This window comes from Camellia sinensis, chromosome 11 (assembly GCF_055761805.1).
Source record: "Camellia sinensis isolate YWXY chromosome 11, ASM5576180v1, whole genome shotgun sequence".
NCBI lineage: Eukaryota > Viridiplantae > Streptophyta > Magnoliopsida > Ericales > Theaceae > Camellia > Camellia sinensis.
The window spans coordinates 33,638,771-33,652,904 of record NC_138971.1 but is presented as its reverse complement, the minus strand read 5'-3'; the positions used below and the strand labels follow the sequence as shown (position 1 = coordinate 33,652,904).

Sequence of the window (14,134 nt, the reverse complement as noted above, 5' to 3'; positions counted from 1 at the left end):
AAAAAGAAAAAAATTTATTTGGTTATGAGTTTTGAAAAGAGTTTTGAGTTGTTTTTTAAAAAAATTTGAATTTCTTTTTTTAAATATTTAAAAAATTTCTTAATTTTATTTTTTCAGGATAAATATTTTATATTATAAATATTTATTTATTTATTTTAATGTGCATTGTATTTCATATATTTGTGCAGTGTATTTTTTTAAAATATTTAAAAAATTTTAAAAAAATTATTTTTTATTTTAAATATATAATTTTTATCTTAAATATAATTTTTATTATTTTTATTTTAAATATTTATTTTATAAATATTTTTTAAAATAATTTTTTAATATTTTAATTTTTTTTTTCTTTTTCTAAAATTTTTATTTTTTAAAAATTTTAAAAAAATTTGGATTCCCATATATATATATATATATATATCTAAGTCATAACAAATTATTTGACCAATATTTAAAAAAATAACAAAAATTATGTTTCAAAAAAATAAAAATAAACAAAAAAAATTTGAATTTTTTTTTTAGAAAATATAAAATAAAAAAATAAGTTTAAAGAACAATATAAAATAAAAAATATTTTTTTGAAAAGAGTTTGGTTATGAGTTTTGAGTTGAGTTTTGAGTTATGTGTTTGGTTCTGATTTGAGTGTAGAATTGTGTTTTGAGTATAAAATATCTAAAAAATAAAATAAAATATTTAAAATAAAGAGTAAATTATATTTAAATAAATTTATATATATATATAAAATAAAATTTTCTTAAACATTTTTAAATATTTAAAAAAAATCTAAAAAATTTTAAAATACAACTTAAAATTCATAAACTCAAAACTCACAGTTATTTTCAAAATTCAAAATTCAAAAACTCAAAACTCTTTTCAAAACTCATAACCAAACAAATTTTCTCTTTTCAAAACTCAACTCACAATTCCACACTTGAATCACAAATAGATTCAAATCATAATTCTAAAACTAAACCAAACGAATTGTGTTGTTCCTTTGACAGTGAAAAACATTCTGGGAAAAAAAAATGAATAGAAAGAACAAACTCAAAAAACTCCAATTGGGCTACATCCATTGAAGAGGATGGCAATCAAATTCCACTATAAAATGATGGAGATTATGGGTAATGGCTTGCACCCGGCCTAGCCTAGGCTTGCTGTGCCCAGTGGAGTTTACTCAGCCCCAAATTCGTATTCTATACAAGCTAGCTTGGCCCGAATGAGGCTTGGGATAGGCCTGGGACCTAAGATTTGAAGCTCGGTCTTGTCCGTTGGCTCATGAAAGGCGGTTGGTGGGTCCATTCATTAACTTGCTTAGACTGTGAGCTGGCATAAAGTATGAAAAATAAGGAAAAAATTCTAAAAATAGGCCTAAATCTTGGTCAATTGGGCTAAGCTCAATGGCCTCTAAGCAGTTTGGCTCAGCTTGTCGGGCAATTTTTGAGCCTAAGGTTTTGACCTGTGGACCAACCAATTAGAAAAAGCCCACTAAGCTTAGCCTATAGATGGGCTTGGAAACCATTTTCGTGCCTTGGCTAAAGCGGATGCCCACCCCTTGTGAGACATTTGCGTTTCATTCTATGTTTGACTTCTGTGCATTTAGACTTATCAGTGATCTAAACAACCTTGAGAGTGGTGTACTAGGAAGCATCTTCTAAGAAGATTCACATAGCTGCAGCTAGAATGATTACCTACACTGCTTTGCTCTGGGACAAATTACATATTGAATTGAAAGAGTATTTGTCCAAAAGATGGCATTCATAAAAATATTCATGATGAAATACATTGCTCATCTAGGTAAATTTCTAGGAAGATTTTACATTGGAACTCAGAGCTAGAATTCTTCTTCTGACAGTCTATAATTGACATATTTGTTTTGTTGTAATCTATTGGGAATATTCATAATTAAAAAAAAAAAAAATCACTATCAATGTTTGGCTCCATTTGGATCATGAGATAAGAAAAGAAAGAAAATTATTGAAGTATCTCTTCTTTCTTTTTTTTTTTGGTACATCGGAAAAGATTATTGAAGTATCTCATCAAGGTGAGAAAAGAAAATAAATTATTATATTTTGTCACATTCTTGTTTATAGGGACAATGATTAAATGATGATACATGCATATTTTTATTTTCTTTGTTTTGATGGGTAGTTTAGGTATTATAACTTTTTTGTAAAAAGTAATTTTGGATAATTCTATTTCCACACACTATTTATTCCTCATGCACACACTTTTAATTAATTAAATTTTTATTATAATTTTACCATTAAACAAAATAATCACTATAGACATCAATGCATACCAAAACTAAGCTTTCTCTACACACATCTTTTAGAAAAAAAAAACAAAAAAAAATAATAAAAAAAAAACTTAGAATACATCACGCTAAGACCTGAGTGATTTTTGTATGCATATAGGGTGCATATGCCATGTGGTACTGTCACGCCCCCAAACCCGCCCCTAAAAGTTTGGGCATGACCACTTCAGAAACGGACACTTAACCTGTTATATATATAATATATGGGGCCTGAACGGAAGCATTAAATATCAAAATTTGACAATAGAAACAAACTCCATTGAGCTACTACTATCATGCCAGGATCACAAATTTTAAACAAACAAATAACATCTAAAACATACACCTGAATATCGGATACATACGCACATACACACATGCCCAACTCTATAATTGGGCATACACCAAAAACGTTTCGGAAGAAAGTATTATACACATTTCAACCTTAGGCCAACAACTAGAGTGCAAAACCAAAGTTCGTCAAAACTTCAAGAAAATAAGAGCAGCTTCTCTTAGGCTTGGACATGGAAAGGTTGACCAAAGAAGACAAGCGTCATGGTTTAGAACTGACCACTTGGTTGGTTACCTACAGAAACAGACATAACATAGGATGAGCCAAGCTCAGTGAATAGTATGATACATAAATGCACAATTTAAACATAATACATAACAATGCATAAATAAATGCGAAGATCATGTAGTTAATCTGTTCCTGTTTTCATTTTAAATGGCCTTAGGCCCCAATCGTGAGTCATAATGGTTTTAAGCCCTTGAACACATTAACATTAAGCTTTTAAACATAATGGCATATAGCCCTTGAACATATGGCATGGAGCCCTTAAACATGGTGGCATATAGCCCTTGTACATATGGCATGAAGCCCTTGTCAGAATGGCATTACAGCCCTTGAACATATAGATATATGAACTCAAGAGGTGTCTCACACGGATTCTAGAGGTGGCTCACATTGTAGCACTTAGTTCCGTGTAGCACTTTGTTTCATATTAGAATGGCATAAGCCCTTATCAGATTGGCATTAAGCCCTTAAAACATATTGGCATTAAAGCCCTTGGACATGCATATATGAACCCAAGAGGTGTCTCACACGGACTCTAGAGGTAACTCACATCGTAGCACTTAGTTCCGTGTAGCACTTTGTTTCATTTCATAACAACTTATACAGATGGCCATGAGCCTCACAATTTTCACATATGTATGGACTCAAGAGGTGTCTCACATGGACTCTAGCGGTGGCTCACAACGTAGCACTTAGTTCCAAGTAGCACTTTGTTCCATACCAATAATTAGCAGGTCTTACAGACCCAAACCATACATAAATGTCATACCATAACGGAAATAAATTCATACATATGCATTATGCTTGAATCATTAACAGAAATCAGAATTCATACTTACTTATACTTAGCCTTTTAATAGCGCTGGCAAATCAATAAAAAAAAGCATTCTTGTTAGTTCCATAAAGAAATTCCTCAACATTGTGAACTTATAGTACTCTTGAACTTGTACATATATAAGCATGTAACGTAGCTTGTAACATACTTACGCTTGTATCGTACTTAAACTTGTAACATACTTGGACTTATAACATGCGTATACTTGTAATATACTTGAATTTATAACATACATGGACTTATAACATACTTAAACTTGAAAACTTGTAACACATTTAAACTTGTATATACTTGTACTTGTAACCTTACTTAAACTTGTACATATTGGAACTTGTCACACATATATAAACTTGTAACATTCTTGACTAGAGCATACGTAAACTTATAACAGACTTAAACTTAGAACATACGTAAACTTATAACTTAATTATTTGAACCACGGTATTATTACCCCTGGGTAAGGGCCTCGTGCTAAAGATGATGCGAATACTTCTACATATATGAATAATCATTAAGTTAATAGAAAACAGAGCTTTTCTTGTTATATCATGTCATTATCATGCACTTAACAAAATAGAATGATTCATATTCTTATGTGGGTTGCATGCTAATGGTAAACCTTTACATTCCTATCATAGATTCTAAACGTTCTTGGATCCCTTCGTAACATAATCTTAAATTCACACAACATCATTCTTCAAGGCTGAACATAAGTTCCACTTATTCTTTAAGAAATAACATACTATACTGATAAATAACAAAGGGCTAATATTCGTCATTAACGGAATATAAGGATTCCAAAATCATACCGACGTACGCAAATCTTTCAGCGTTCATATAAGTTCACATTGCTTTCTAATTGTCATAATTGTTTGAATAATACTTACAAAGAACAGAGGATTAGTGACAATAATTGTCAATAGTATATAAAATGTACATTCTTGTACTACTACTCACAGTGCTACAACGGAGTGCTTGCCCCTCCTGGAGTGTGCCCTGTACATACACATAACTTAGTCATTAGTTCTTTTGCTTTCTTAATTCCTTTCCTGCTTTAGTTTACTTCGAATGAATTTACAGGCATCTTAGGGACATCAAACACAAATTCTAAAAATACCAGAGGGTTAAGCACGTAAAACCGAGCAAACAAATTTTTGCAGCATGGGCCGCACGTGCGGCAGTGCTTCCCGCACGTGCGGCAAGAAGCCCCGCACGTGCGGCGATTCTGGCAGAAAGCAGTCCGAAAATGCAGAAAAACCCAATTTTTGATACATTTTTCAAGGCTCAAAATAGGTTCTTTTAATTGATGAAACATGGTTCAAATCATGTAAATAGGAGCTATAACATAGATCAATCTTCATACAATTTGGACTTTTGATCTTAACTCACAAACACAACTTAACTTCATAACATTCCTATCTTCTCACACATAGCTATATATACACACATGATCATTTAGCTACACAATCAAACTTCAAAAACGTGATTCTAATTAATCATTCACCACATATTTGTTCCATAACATAAACCCTAACTTGTATAACATAAAGAACTTTCTACTTAGTTATCAAAGAGAGGAACCATTAAGAATGAATCACACATACCCTCCATTAAAATCTTTATAACCCCTTTAATTTCCCAATCTTCTTCCTTGGAAGCTTCTTCTTCTTTCTCCCCAATTTCCCTTTTCTTAAAACATAATTTACAATGCATTTAACAAAGTTCAATCGCAAAATTTAAACATAATTTTCAAACATAACCAAATTCCAATTAAACTTGAACACATCTAATTCAACTTACCACTTTCATGATTCAACTATCAATTTGGGCCAAATCATGGATTATCATCAAAAACCAACCTAGGGTTTCTAAGAAATCTACAAATTTCAAATACAATTTTAAATCTTCTTAACCCATTACTTTTGATTGCAAATCTTCTCATTTATTAGGCACCCTAGGTCCATAACCCATAAACCATACTCTAAACCCCATAATAGAACCCCAACATACCCCAACATACCTCAAAAATTTCGGAATTCCATTCGGTAGAAAGTGGTGATCTCCTCTTATTCTCCATCCTTGATGCAAGATTCATGGTTAATTTGTTGAGAAAAGTGGAGGAAATCAAGGTTTTGGGAGCTAGGGTTTCGGACATGGAAGAGGGAAGAAGAAGAGAGGAAAAGAAAATCTAAGAAATGACTCAAAAATCACGTTTTTGAGCTGCTGCCCCGCACATCGCCGCACGGGCGCCGCATTTCCCGCACGTGCGGTTCTGCTTCCAGCACAGATATGAAAACTTCAAACAGGCGTAACTCTCTCATCCGGACTCCGTTTTAGGTCATTCTTGTGCCCAAATTGAAGCCCCGAAAATAAGCTTTCCAATGGTTCTAACCTCACATCCAAATTCCAAGTGTGGAACAAGAAAAGGGCAAAAGAGTGACGGTTGGTCGTAAACGAATTATTCAAATTAAAGTTTTTGATCCAATCTTACTTTACCATCATATTACCACCACAATCAATAGCCCAAAATAAAATAGGGAGGTTCCAAATACACTAATAAAAATACCACGGATATAAATCACTTTTCACAGAAAGCAAGTAAATGCACAGAATAACAGATCGAAAATATACTAGAAACAGATATGAGGGTTGGGTTATTACATTCTCCCCCCCTTAAATAAGTTTGGTCCTCCAAACTTGTTTTGCCATATGATAAAGTAGAAATCTCAGTCTCACATTATTGTTCAATTCTTTCATAAATATTTTCATACTTTGGTTCGAACAATTCACAGGGTAATCCCACACTTATTGCGATAAATAAGATAAGATTACACGAGTCCATTGCAGAATATGTAAGATAGAAAATCCTCAGTAGGTAGAGTCTATCATTTCAATATCTCCCCATCAATAAGTTCCACAGTGTTAATGCCCAAATACAGAACATACAATTCTTAAATACAGAAGTATAGTAGATTTCGTTTTCCTAGACACAGAATTCATACATTCCACAGTATGCATTAATTTCAATCGCCATATGTTCTTTGCTATGTTCATGTGAAAATCCCATTACTTGATAAATCCCATATTATAAGTCACTTAGGGATAAGCTGGTAACCCAAACTGTCTATCATCGTCACAAAAATCAATTATGTAATTAGATTCATATCATATAATGCATCATGAAATTAAATACCAAAGCCATCCACAAGGTTCAGTCCATTTAACAAGGTATGCATCATTCCAACAAGCATAATAAGTTGCATAAGCATATAGTCACTAGCTTCACATTTGTTCTTAGTATTCTCTATTTCCGTAAACATATCAAATTCATAATGTTATATGGACTCAAAACCACACATACGAATTTGGGCAAAGTCAGAATAATGGAAAGAAATACCGTAACACAAGGAGAACCATAGTCCAAATCCAACAGTTACAATTAGATCATAACTTAGCATCATACACTTTTACAATTTCCTGTAAGTACGCCATGAGAGACACTTAATTAGAATATCCTAAGTTTGGATATGAGCAATAAAAACATATAAGGTAACTATCTTTTCAAGCGTAGGGTGCCATCCGAAAATAAAACCAGAATCAAATTCAAAATCACGGTCAGTTAATCAGTCATAACTTGAAGGCGTAACGTCTTCTCTTAGAAACATTCTTCTTAATTTGGCCTCTCCTTTAATCATTTCAATATTCCACATACGTAAGTCTGGTTAAGTCCATTTATAGAGTCATAATTCCAGTAAATATACCATAATCACATCTATTAGGGTTCCATAATATCTAGAAATGTAACAGTATATCGATAAGGTGCTTTAATCATGTAGTGCGTATTGTACAAATTTGTATAACATGCAAGAGGATTTCAATATAACTTACATACTCTTCCAAGATCATTAACTAACTCGTCAATATAACTTATTTATTTAAATCATTAGCAAGAAGCAAGGTCACAATTACTTGATCCTTTTCACAACTTTGGGGGGGTCACTACATGCCTGACTTTTCCTTAGAATCGGTGATACTTAACACAATTTCAATCCTTACACAAAACACATCTCATGAAAATATTCAAACACAATAAATTCTTAAAATCACAAATCTCGACAGGGTTATGGCAAGAAAAACATAACTAAGAGTAGCATACATATAGCATTTCCTTTGATCTTAGGAATATTCGGTACTTAGAATTTAATCAAGTCACTTAAGCAGATGCTAAAAACCCATTCATATTATCATTATTCCCATGATAGCTCACATGTCATCTAATCATTTGTATATACATTGTCTTACCGACTAGCTCGAATCCTGACCACGCTTCCACTGCGCAACTTGCTTGATTTAATCCCATCTGCAGGTCTTACCATGTTCTGTAGAGCAACCAATCACAATATATACAAGAAATGTATAACAGACATGAATAACAACCATTGCGGTTAGCGTCATTACATATACCAGTATCGTTGCTATCAATTCCTTTCATATGCACTAAAGAATGATGCCTAAGTCTTTTCTAGACATCCTAAAGCTCAATGGATCCGTGTGTGAGATAGCAACTCGTGCTCTGATACCACCTGTCACGCCCCCAAACCCGCCCCTAAAAGTTTGGGCATGACCACTTCAGAAACGGACACTTAACCTATTATATATATAATATATGGGGCCTGAACGGAAGCATTAAATATCAAAATTTGACAATAGAAACAAACTCCATTGAGCTACTACTATCATGCCAGGATCACAAATTTTAAACAAACAAATAACATCTAAAACATACACCTGAATATCGGATATATACGCACATACACACATGCCCAACTCTATAATTGGGCATACACCAAAAACGTTTCGGAAGAAAGTATTATACACATTTCAACCTTAGGCCAACAACTAGAGTGCAAAACCAAAGTTCGTCAAAACTTCAAGAAAATAAGAGCAGCTTCTCTTAGGCTTGGACATGGAAAGGTTGACCAAAGAAGACAAGCGTCATGGTTTAGAACTGACCACTTGGTTGGTTACCTACAGAAACAGACATAACATAGGATGAGCCAAGCTCAGTGAATAGTATGATACATAAATGCACAATTTAAACATAATACATAACAATGCATAAATAAATGCGAAGATCATGTAGTTAATCTGTTCCTGTTTTCATTTTAAATGGCCTTAGGCCCCAATCGTGAGTCATAATGGTTTTAAGCCCTTGAACACATTAACATTAAGCTTTTAAACATAATGGCATATAGCCCTTGAACATATGGCATGGAGCCCTTAAACATGGTGGCATATAGCCCTTGTACATATGGCATGAAGCCCTTGTCAGAATGGCATTACAGCCCTTGAACATATAGATATATGAACTCAAGAGGTGTCTCACACGGATTCTAGAGGTGGCTCACATTGTAGCACTTAGTTCCGTGTAGCACTTTGTTTCATATTAGAATGGCATAAGCCCTTATCAGATTGGCATTAAGCCCTTAAAACATATTGGCATTAAAGCCCTTGGACATGCATATATGAACCCAAGAGGTGTCTCACACGGACTCTAGAGGTAACTCACATCGTAGCACTTAGTTCCGTGTAGCACTTTGTTTCATTTCATAACAACTTATACAGATGGCCATGAGCCTCACAATTTTCACATATGTATGGACTCAAGAGGTGTCTCACATGGACTCTAGCGGTGGCTCACAACGTAGCACTTAGTTCCAAGTAGCACTTTGTTCCATACCAATAATTAGCAGGTCTTACAGACCCAAACCATACATAAATGTCATACCATAACGGAAATAAATTCATACATATGCATTATGCTTGAATCATTAACAGAAATCAGAATTCATACTTACTTATACTTAGCCTTTTAATAGCGCTGGCAAATCAATAAAAAAAAGCATTCTTGTTAGTTCCATAAAGAAATTCCTCAACATTGTGAACTTATAGTACTCTTGAACTTGTACATATATAAGCATGTAACGTAGCTTGTAACATACTTACGCTTGTATCGTACTTAAACTTGTAACATACTTGGACTTATAACATGCGTATACTTGTAATATACTTGAATTTATAACATACATGGACTTATAACATACTTAAACTTGAAAACTTGTAACACATTTAAACTTGTATATACTTGTACTTGTAACCTTACTTAAACTTGTACATATTGGAACTTGTCACACATATATAAACTTGTAACATTCTTGACTAGAGCATACGTAAACTTATAACAGACTTAAACTTAGAACATACGTAAACTTATAACTTAATTATTTGAACCACGGTATTATTACCCCTGGGTAAGGGCCTCGTGCTAAAGATGATGCGAATACTTCTACATATATGAATAATCATTAAGTTAATAGAAAACAGAGCTTTTCTTGTTATATCATGTCATTATCATGCACTTAACAAAATAGAATGATTCATATTCTTATGTGGGTTGCATGCTAATGGTAAACCTTTACATTCCTATCATAGATTCTAAACGTTCTTGGATCCCTTCGTAACATAATCTTAAATTCACACAACATCATTCTTCAAGGCTGAACATAAGTTCCACTTATTCTTTAAGAAATAACATACTATACTGATAAATAACAAAGGGCTAATATTCGTCATTAACGGAATATAAGGATTCCAAAATCATACCGACGTACGCAAATCTTTCAGCGTTCATATAAGTTCACATTGCTTTCTAATTGTCATAATTGTTTGAATAATACTTACAAAGAACAGAGGATTAGTGACAATAATTGTCAATAGTATATAAAATGTACATTCTTGTACTACTACTCACAGTGCTACAACGGAGTGCTTGCCCCTCCTGGAGTGTGCCCTGTACATACACATAACTTAGTCATTAGTTCTTTTGCTTTCTTAATTCCTTTCCTGCTTTAGTTTACTTCGAATGAATTTACAGGCATCTTAGGGACATCAAACACAAATTCTAAAAATACCAGAGGGTTAAGCACGTAAAACCGAGCAAACAAATTTTTGCAGCATGGGCCGCACGTGCGGCAGTGCTTCCCGCACGTGCGGCAAGAAGCCCCGCACGTGCGGCGATTCTGGCAGAAAGCAGTCCGAAAATGCAGAAAAACCCAATTTTTGATACATTTTTCAAGGCTCAAAATAGGTTCTTTTAATTGATGAAACATGGTTCAAATCATGTAAATAGGAGCTATAACATAGATCAATCTTCATACAATTTGGACTTTTGATCTTAACTCACAAACACAACTTAACTTCATAACATTCCTATCTTCTCACACATAGCTATATATACACACATGATCATTTAGCTACACAATCAAACTTCAAAAACGTGATTCTAATTAATCATTCACCACATATTTGTTCCATAACATAAACCCTAACTTGTATAACATAAAGAACTTTCTACTTAGTTATCAAAGAGAGGAACCATTAAGAATGAATCACACATACCCTCCATTAAAATCTTTATAACCCCTTTAATTTCCCAATCTTCTTCCTTGGAAGCTTCTTCTTCTTTCTCCCCAATTTCCCTTTTATTAAAACATAATTTACAATGCATTTAACAAAGTTCAATCGCAAAATTTAAACATAATTTTCAAACATAACCAAATTCCAATTAAACTTGAACACATCTAATTCAACTTACCACTTTCATGATTCAACTATCAATTTGGGCCAAATCATGGATTATCATCAAAAACCAACCTAGGGTTTCTAAGAAATCTACAAATTTCAAATACAATTTTAAATCTTCTTAACCCATTACTTTTGATTGCAAATCTTCTCATTTATTAGGCACCCTAGGTCCATAACCCATAAACCATACTCTAAACCCCATAATAGAACCCCAACATACCCCAACATACCTCAAAAATTTCGGAATTCCATTCGGTAGAAAGTGGTGATCTCCTCTTATTCTCCATCCTTGATGCAAGATTCATGGTTAATTTGTTGAGAAAAGTGGAGGAAATCAAGGTTTTGGGAGCTAGGGTTTCGGACATGGAAGAGGGAAGAAGAAGAGAGGAAAAGAAAATCTAAGAAATGACTCAAAAATCACGTTTTTGAGCTGCTGCCCCGCACATCGCCGCACGTGCGCCGCATTTCCCGCACGTGCGGTTCTGCTTCCAGCACAGATATGAAAACTTCAAACAGGCGTAACTCTCTCATCCGGACTCCGTTTTAGGTCATTCTTGTGCCCAAATTGAAGCCCCGAAAATAAGCTTTCCAATGGTTCTAACCTCACATCCAAATGCCAAGTGTGGAACAAGAAAAGGGCAAAAGAGTGACGGTTGGTCGTAAACGAATTATTCAAATTAAAGTTTTTGATCCAATCTTACTTTACCATCATATTACCACCACAATCAATAGCCCAAAATAAAATAGGGAGGTTCCAAATACACTAATAAAAATACCACGGATATAAATCACTTTTCACAGAAAGCAAGTAAATGCACAGAATAACAGATCGAAAATATACTAGAAACAGATATGAGGGTTGGGTTATTACAGGTACCCTCTACTATTGTGATTGACTTTGACAGTAGGACCCACTACATTTATGTTGCGTGTTTGGGGAACAATAGGAGACATACATTTGTGATCAGTGGAAGGTAGTGCCACACAGTACCCTATTAGCATACAAAAATTTCGCCTAAGACCTACACTGTTCTTGGCATTGTTTTTCACTCCCTCAATTGTTGTACTCTACTACTCCTACCATCATTCTTAATTTATGTGATGAAAGATTTATAAAATAATGAAAGTTCAGATTTTAAGAAGAATATATGTGTTTACAAACAATGCATCAATGAAAATGTGATTTTTTATGTGTAAAAGTTTCTATTTTTTTATTTTTTTACGATCCTCATTTGGCAAACAAGTGTTGGATAGGTGCAACCTTTTCAAAAATCAACAACCAAAATTATTTCGCTCAAATTGATCAGATCATGTTTTCAAAATAGTTCTGAAAATAAATTGTGACATAAATGTGATCTGATTAAGTGGTTATTGACATCCGACCAATGTGATTTTTTGCAAGAATAATGTATTTGACGGGTTCTATACATTGAACGGCCATCGACATTGGCTCAAATCAAAGCCCACTAGTGCAAAACAACTCCCTCCTTACTAGAGAAGAACTTGGTTCTTACTTTTAATCCTTTACTCATAACTTACCATTATCTCGTAAACCCACCAATTCTCTGTTTAGTAGGGCCAAAAAAATTTTTAAAATAAAAATAAAATAATAATTGAATAAACCCACCACCTACCAACTCCAACTCCGCCCTTCTTTTGCCCTCCCCATCCGCATTACCATAGGTTTACTATATTTATTATGTAGCGATTTTGAAAGATGAAAACTGGCCTAGAATAATGGGTAAAAATGTTGAATTTGCTTGAAGTTTTATTAAAACAACTTTTATGCCTTAATTTTTTATTTTACATATAATTTGGCAAGTTTAATCATCGAATGAATAAAATTAAAATATATAACACGGAAGTTGATTTTCAAAGATTGTGTGTAACTAAATATTTTAGGGTTAATTATACAGCCTCTCCTCTAGTATTTGACAAATACACAATTCTTACCTGTGCTTTTTGAAATTATACTGTCGTCTCTTGTCAGATTTGTCAAGCAACATGGTTCACAAAAGATGTGATTTTGCATATTTACCTTTCTACTCTTATCATTTTCTAAAGCCAAACAATATTTCAAAAAATCACATCCCAGTACTTAATCTTTGTAACCAAACATACCGATCGATTTTCTTTTCCCTCTTCCCTTCTGTCTCCTAAACCTACCCAAAGACATCATCTTGCAGCGTACCCGATACACCAACACTGTCGTCAAGCTTCTTTAGGGCTGATGACCCACACTCATACAGGCTCAATTATTGGGTTAGTTAGGCTATCGTCTAAGACCCATGAGAAAATTTTGAAAATTTCTATTGTTGAAGGCCCAAATTTTCAAACGTTTGGTTATATAAGGCCTTATTTTCATATTTGTCTCAGATTTTCAAAACCCTTAAGTATGTTTGGTACGATGGAATGAAATGAAGTATGAATGGAATGAGAGTAAGAATGGAATACAAGGTTGAATGGAAAGGAATGTCCATTCTCATTCCATTGTTTGGTTGTCAACATGAAATGACATAAGAATATGATGATAATTCTCATTCTCATATTTGGTTATACCTATTAAACTCATGAAATGGAATAAATTTTTATTATTATTTTTTTTTAACAAGCTAGTAACACATAAATTAAAAATTTATATAGATCATTATAACATTAATAGCTCTGAAAGTGATGGTGTGAGTCATAATAGTAGTGATGGTGGCGGTGGCAGCGACGGCGGTGACATCGATGGTGGTGATAGCAATGATAGTAGGATGGTGGTAGTAGATTGTTGTGGCCTTAGTGG

At 33.6% G+C, this 14,134-nt stretch overlaps 2 long non-coding RNA genes across 2 annotated transcripts; both read right to left on the bottom strand.

Moving 5' to 3' along the window:
* Positions 1–2,664: 2,664 nt before the first annotated feature.
* On the bottom strand, positions 2,665–5,860 carry LOC145803098 (uncharacterized). The gene is made up of 3 exons (XR_014345204.1): positions 5,723–5,860; positions 4,660–4,698; positions 2,665–2,876 (listed from the first exon to the last, which is right to left on the bottom strand). It is a non-coding gene; the product is annotated as an uncharacterized LOC145803098 (long non-coding RNA).
* A 2,629-nt stretch (positions 5,861–8,489) lies between these two features.
* LOC145803097 (uncharacterized) lies at positions 8,490–12,112 on the bottom strand. Its single transcript, XR_014345203.1, has 3 exons — positions 11,577–12,112; positions 10,514–10,552; positions 8,490–8,730 (listed from the first exon to the last, which is right to left on the bottom strand). It is a non-coding gene; the product is annotated as an uncharacterized LOC145803097 (long non-coding RNA).
* Between the last annotated feature and the right edge of the window lie 2,022 nt (positions 12,113–14,134).